Source organism: Neolamprologus brichardi, chromosome 5, assembly GCF_056152115.1.
Source record: "Neolamprologus brichardi isolate AB-2024 chromosome 5, ASM5615211v1, whole genome shotgun sequence".
Classification (NCBI taxonomy): Eukaryota; Metazoa; Chordata; class Actinopteri; order Cichliformes; family Cichlidae; genus Neolamprologus; species Neolamprologus brichardi.
This window is the reverse complement of record NC_142108.1, coordinates 1,273,393-1,281,470: the sequence shown is the minus strand read 5'-3', so window position 1 is coordinate 1,281,470 and position 8,078 is coordinate 1,273,393.

Genomic DNA, 8,078 nt, shown 5'->3' with positions numbered 1-8,078 from the left:
GGAAACCTGTGGTTATATGCCCTCAAAGTGAAAGCCAAAGCCGTGTGATGATATTTTAGGAATAATGTGGTCTTTATCACATTTTTAGGTTGTCGCTGAGCTTAGCCTTCTCCTGCATGCTCCACTTGTTTCCGGAGGTTTACGTAAAATGCTCAAAATCCGGAACCATCCCAAGGCAGAATCATTGGAAATGGTAAGCAGATTAGCAATTAACCGCATCGCTGAAATTCTCAGGGATGGGAGCGCTCTCTTGTACATCTGCTTGACTGCTTCCCAGCTGGTGATAAATGGAAAACTACACTTAACATCCTCGTCTTTTTTCTTTTTTAAAATTGGGAAATGTGAATGTTTACAATTACTCTGCAATAAATGTGGCTTCAAGTGCACTTAAAGTGACAGCAAGAGTGGGTGTAGAAGTCCACTTTTGGACTGAGTACCTGAGGATCTACACCCAGCAGCTTTAGCCTTGAACTGGATCAGAATCAGCAGCCCGCTATCAACTGTTAAATTCATTTTAAATGGCTGAAAACTTGACATGAAAATATGTTGTCCAGGTAAAGTTCAAAAGGAAAGGTGACTCGAGCATCATGAAGCGACACGTTCCAGTTGCTGCTTTTTTCAGTAATGACATCCTGCCCGTTGCTGTCTTTATAATGGGGATCATTTCAGCCTGACACAGTGAATGTCACAACTGCACCACTCTCCACATGTTATCACCCGGGGCAAAAACAAGCGAGCTGTGGTCAAACGTACTAAATCACACTTACTGATTTTCATGTATGGACACATTTTAACAGCAACAGAAACTGTGGGAATTTTCACTAGGATTAGAGGATCTGTCAGTACTGGGTACAAATCCAGTACCAACTTTAAATATTGTGTAACTACTTTTGGATCATAAATTGCAAATAAATACATTCAAAAATATGAATATTGAACTTATATTTTATATCTTCTATAATAAATAGAAACCAAGATAAATGCAATAAAAATTTAAATAATTAAGTATTTATGTTATTTACCTGACTTATTTGCACCATTTCCATAGCTCTATTTAAAGACTAGTACATGCACTCATAGCCTGAATGGTTCATTGTTGCACGGATGTACAGATTGCAGGTTTTTTTTATTAGGTTTTTGCTTACACAGATTGTGTGTACAACATGAGCAGCATGCAGGAAGTGAGTTTACTTCAGATGTTTGTGTCTGAACCATGAACTGTAACTGAAAACCTAAAAAGCTAGAAGAGCTAGTATCTGGGTCTGAAAAATAAAGCCAACATGAAAGTGCCTTCAACTTGCATTCTTTATCATGATCAGCAGGGGGCGACTCTTGTCGCTATGTGTAAAAAAAAAATACTACTCACCTTCCTTGATCTAGCGTCCGTAAGCAACTATCTGATGACTTTATGATGTCTTTTATCAGTTTCTAGTTAAAAATATTGTTACACTTTTATGAATTATGGAACCTATCAGCAAAAAAAAGGATGATTAATAATGGTATGATTTAGGGTGGAGTCAACCTCCACTGTCAGATCTTCCTCATGCTAGCGGGGCATAGTTTTAAAAATCGAAGAATAACTTCAACTCAAAACTCAAAAACTCCAGCTTTGCAAGCCAATGAGCCATGTCATGTGGCAAAATCCATCTTTTATATACAGTCTTTTCTTCCCCAAACACAGCCAGAATAGGGTGTGGCCAGGGAAAGTTTGGAAGCAGGCTCAATATCAACTGGTATTTATGTTTACGCTATGTTTCCATCATTTGACTCCCTTCATTACAGCTGACAGAAAGCACAGTTAGACCAACCAGCTCACTGTAACCTTCATTAAAACAGCAGATTTTCTGTGTTGAGATTCTCACAATAATCAGAATTCTTGCAAACAACATTTGTAAAAGTGTAGCAGTTAAATGAGTTATTAATACAACTTGTAATGTGAGACTGCGCTGGGGAAAAATTCACTCCAAAATCCCGGCTACGTCCCGCATCAGAGATGTGCCTCGTCAAACTTATTTGGGTTTTTGTAGTAACCCATGTTTAACCTACTGATACCCACGGAAAAAACAAAACAATTTTCACCATAGGCCTTACGACACTGTGCGCCCTCCCAGGGTTTCTCTAGCAGCCGAGTTACTTTTGGCTAACGCAGCCAGCAAAATGAACTTGAAGGAATTCCCCCTGGTAAACTGAGCTGCTACGAGTTGAGACACAGCAGTAGGAGGGCAAAGGCCTCTCTGGCTGGCACACATGGTCAAAAGCAGCAGAGTATTAGAGTTAAGGATGAAGCTTTGTGTGACCTGCTCTGCATGCATGGTTTTAGAACTGATGATTCGGCTGTTTTTAATTGTTTTAACATGCAGAGTCCTTCTGTCAGACTTCCATGACTACACAGCAAAAACAGGTAACTTTACTCCCTCCTGTCCTGCTGATTTTTTGCTCTTTGGTGCCTCCTCCTAGTTGAATTTGAACTCAAGTCATTCATGACTTCACTGAAGGCGCTTCATTGTGTCTGCATTGTTTCCTGTGCAGCATGACAGCTCTGCATTAGGAGCAAAAGGAGACCGAGGGGCAGTTTTTTTCACCTGACAAAAGTTAAGCGCAATGTCCTTGCAGTTAAAATGTTTTGAAGTCATCACACTTGGCTGTTTTTAAAGATGGATGGGATGGCTTTTAAAGAGCTGACGTGAAGGAGTGCAGATACCATGATTAAATATGTCTTGTATACAAAAGAGATTTTATTGCTCCATGGTTTCAGACAAAGCCATCAGCACAGTGCACTTTTCCACTGGGTGCTTAATGTAAATTCCTGCACAGTGTTTATAATTTCCACAGCAGGTGATTCACTCAATCAAAGAGGGAGCTCCACTTTCCACAGAGCCTGGACTAAACCTGAAATTGCATGCAACATCAGAGGAGTACAAGGTAACCCTGTTTCCCAGGATCCACATTTATTCGCATCCAAAAATAAACCTGATTTGAGCAGCTCACAGATGAGGTTAAAATAGTTATCCAGCTGCAGAACGTACGCTGAATTAACAGAGGTTTCTGCATCGATAATCGTCAATCTTCCATGTCAGAGAGGGTCTTCGGTGCAGGTCAGAGGCTGCCACATGTAATCAGGGAAGATCACAAACTGTCCTGGAGAACCAGAGAGACTCTTACCAAACCCAGATGGGATCGCTGTGGCACGTGGACGTCATACATTACCTCAGTTGCTTGTAGGAACAAGCGAAAATAAATAAAAAACACTCCCATACATCTGATCTGTGGGTCCTGAATTTCACTTGTAATTATATTTTTTAAACAGATACGCACGCGTGCACACACACAAATATCTATCTATCTGTATATATACATATATATATATATATATATGTATATATTAGGGGTGCAACGATACACAAAATTCACGGTTCGGTTCGGTTCGATACTTTGGTGTCACGGTTCGATATTTTTTCGATACAAAAAAAAAAGTTCATGCCTTTTTAATTTGTCATTTATTAAATTTTCACAGCACATTCTGCACCAAATCTCTGTGCGTTCATCATTTGTTTGAAGCCAGCTCACCTCCTGCAACCACTTTTCCGAGAATACGCGCTTCTTTTGTGGTTCGGACTCCTTCTGACATTTCTTTGGAGGTGGAGGAACATCACAGTAATTGCTTAAAGGAGCTTCTTCGACATCTTTAAGAGTTCTAAACAAATGTCTGTCCTCCTCCTGAAAATCTTATATACGCAAACACACGTTGCAACTTCTTATCTTGTGCACGTTTTTTATTTTGACAGCGAATGCGCACCTGTGACCACTTATGTGCAGCCCTGGTTATTTAGCTCATCATATTGCAGCCACAGAAATTCGTTTGTCCATGAAACCATAAAGCTGCACTTTCTTTTTGCCTTATAGTCTGATTTGTCATAACTTTTCCGTTTTGTGGTAGGCTTTTCTTTGGCTGTCACTTCTTCACCCTGACCTAAACTAAAGCAGAACTAAAATATATATCCTGCTGCTTTTACACACGCACTCACTTAATGCTCAGCGATTCTCTGCGCGATCAACCTCTCACATGTTTAAGCTGCGGGAGATTTCACTTGTCATGTTTGCATAGTAAGCTAACGATTGATAAGACGATGTCAGAGGAATTGGTGCGCAAATTATCATCACTCACCAATCAGTGCTGTCGCTCTCTATACACAGTTCACGCGATTGCAAAGTGAAAGCAAAAAACAAGCGCAAATTCAAACGCGATTTCAATATGTCACATTGACAGTGGCTCACCGATGCCAATGACATAATTACCCAGCTACATTTCCGAAAGAATGCAAAAGCATTGACATAGATTTTTCCTTCCTACGATAGGCCGACGGGCAGGGCAGAGAGATTTTGGTAGCCCGACTGGAAAAATCGCTAGCCCCGGGGCGTCGGGCTAGCGATTTTGCAAGCCCTGTATCTGATTGAGGAATCACTCATCTTTGGAAAAGAGAGTTTATTACAGAGAAATGGCTCTTTCCAAAATAAAAGCTATACTATACGCTTCTTCTGGGCTATATTCTCAGCAGCATATTAAACATATCAGGTCCCCATAAGGAGAATCATGTGCTAACAGCTGTCTAAATGACTCGGGTAAAGTTTGTAGCATGCGTGCTTGTTGTTTTTCTCTGCTTCCACTTGTCTTTGCACTAGGATGATGTCGGAGTAAATGTGCAGTCATATTTGTTGTGTTCCCACTAGTGCTGTCAGCGTAAATCTCGTTGAAATGAGGTTAACGCCACAACACGGCAAATCTCCGTTAATGAGCTACCGCGGATCGCCCCGTTCGTGGGGCTGGACGTCCAACACGTTAACGAGCTAACTGCGCTAACACACTAGTTCCCACCAATGTAATTGAGCATTGCTGGCACATCCAACATACTGTTTTACTTTAGTCTATGACTCGCTTACCTTCAGGGTCATACGTCACATGAAAACCAAAATAGTTCCAAACGCCAGATCTGAATGAGGGTGGGGAGGTTCAATTTGCCATGTTGCAAGGAGAGCTTAACTTCTGTTTAGCTAGCTTGCCCTGCGCTCAGTGAATCTGCGTTCAACTACTCCGCCTAGGCTGCACTGTCGAGCGCAGATCCACTGAGCGCTCAACACAGACAGCACCGTCAGAAGAAAAGTTGATAAAATAAATTAAAAATTTTGTATTGTTCGATACATATGCGTACCGAACCGAAAGCACTGTATCGAACGGTTCAATATCGATACGAGTATTGTTGCACCCTAATATATATATATGTATATGTATATATATATATATATATATATATATATATATATATATATATATATATATATATATATACATATATATATCTCCAGATTTCTTGAAGGAACCGTGCAGCCATGCATTATAATAGCTCTGTAAATATCAAAATAGAATATAGTGTAAATATACACTTTGCATTTCTTTCTTTTTCTCCTTTTTCTTCTTCATGTATCTAGTTTAATTGCAATCGTCTCATTTTTTGCTCTTTCTGTCTGGTCTCTTTCTCTTCATTCACAAAGCTCAAACTTTCCTTCTTTTTCTAAAACAAAGATAGTTGTGATGTAGTAATAAATATATAAAACTGTTCTGAATGAAAGAAAATGTAACATTTTTACAAACCACAGAAAATCTCTTAATGCTGCAGTTGTTTATCCCGTATCCCCATTAGGCTCGAAGACAGCACTGCTCTTTGCACTTTACAGTATGGAGGCTGCTCTGCGTTTGACTCCATGTGCTTTTATTTAAGAAATACCTTGAAGGCCTTGCCAGTTTTCCTTAAACTCATGAAAATCAATACACTCAAGTTACCTGTCTCCCAAGTGTAAAGATTTGTGACATGTTTTGTTATATTGTGTCTTAAATGGTTTCAGCGCATGTAAAACACTGAACATTCACTTACAGCAGTGACTTATTACCATGCAGCCATTAATTCTGCTCACTTGCCCTCAAAAATTAAAGCAACCGTCCTCGTGCCAACTGCACTCTGAAATATGAGGTTTCCACACAGGGCCCTTGTGAAGTGGATGTAAACTCTTAAAACCACGGCAGCGCTGTGTTGAACTTGAGCTGTTTGATGTAGGCATGCCTCTGGGTTATCTCAACAAGCACTGTTTTTAAGATTTTCTTCACTCGTATCTGATCATGAGTGCACGAGGATTTATTTATCTTTTTTATTTGGAACTGAAACGTAATGAAAAGGGATTTCTCAGACATGCGCAGGCTAATTCATCAATTAAATAAGCTTTATCCACACTGCACACCCACATGATACACCACAGTGATTAAGCTATTCCAAACAACAAAAGCATAACAGCGCAAAGATGTAAAAATGTATATATAAAGATCTATCTATCAGTGCACCCTCTTTCAATTATAAGGCCTTATCAAATAGGACATAATGAAAATAATAATAATCTGCTTCTTCTATGTCATTTTGCAATACAAAGTCAGTACAACGTGTCTGTTGTAGGTAGCCAGGTGTTGCTAATCGCAGGCACTTCATTAACTGATCATCAGCAGATGAACCTCTTTAAAAGCAGCGAGTTTGGCAGTTGGTTGGTCTGAAAGACAAAAGCAATGATTGTAACATTAGGAACATTAGGCACAAGTGATAAAACTTTAAAGACAGCTGACTCACCCCAACCTCAAATCAAATCAAATCAAATCACTTTTATTGTCACATCACATGTGCAGGTACACTGGTACAGTACATGCGAGTGAAATTCTTGTGTGCGAGCTTCACAAGCAACAGAGTTGTGCAAAAATACAATAACATAAAACAAGCAAAATATAAGAATGGCTAAATCTGAGACTAATAAACATATGTACAATATATAATAGTATATGCATTACTGGATGCATAACCTTCATTTATTTACACGCTGCTTTCACATATTTTACCAAACACAGCATTATAACAAGAGAACGTCTGCGTTGTCATTACATATGTGACTTTTTGGTTTCATTTTTATATCCTGTTTAATCATCCAGGTAAGAAAATCCCAGAAAGTTGATTCTGTTTCATCATCCATGTGACTTCTGCAGGAATATTTTTTGCAGTATTCATTTTCACATCATAAAGTCTGAGTAACACTGCTAACCGTTATCAGTGTTATCACAAAGTATTTTTTGCTATTCATGTCAGCCTTGAATATCCATAAATGTCAGCGCTATTTATTCAGGATCCCAACATTCACATATCATAAACGTATTAGCACGCAAACGTACAAACAGCGGTTCCGATGGTTAAACGAAAGATTTAATACGTAAACATAACGCTGCTTGTCCACATCATCCTATTACGATATAGTTTATTACATTTTAGTCTGGTTTTGAGAAAACACATCATAAATTTATGAAAAATGTCTGTTTATAGTGAGTCATTCAGACAGCAATACCCCGACATGTGATTGCAGTCATGGTTTGTGTTTGTGCAAAATAAACAGGTCTGTGTTTGTTTCATTGTTTTTAGTGCTGCACACTTCGCTGACATCCATCAGCCCTGACCTCCTCATTAAGATGCTTTGCAGTGTTAGAACAACATCACACTCGGCCAGCTTTTGTTTCATCGATCATAAATCACACGGCTGTTACTTGTTCTTACTTGTCAGGTAAATCAAAGCAGGGATCTTTCCAGGATTTTTTAAATGGGGTATCACAGGAAGCCCCAAGAACAGGGCAGGGTGATAAAAAATATATAATTATTAATTATGTTGCAGCTGAAGATTATTTTATTTACTTCTGTGTTACTGAGCACTTTATGTAGAATAATACTGCATTATGTACTGAATATAACAAGTTACTAAAGTTTTAAAAGCTTCAACATGAAGAAAGTGCAGATACTTTTCATGCTTGCACAATATTTTCAGTTCCTATTGTGACTGATTAGCAGTGTTGGGAAAGTTACTTTTAAAATGTATTCCATTACAGAATACAGAATACATGCCCCAAAATGTATTTTGTAAGGCAGCGGTCCCCAACCCCCAGGCCTCGGACCGGTACCGGTCCATGAGTGACCGGTCCTGAGCTCAGGTGTGAAATTTATAATTTT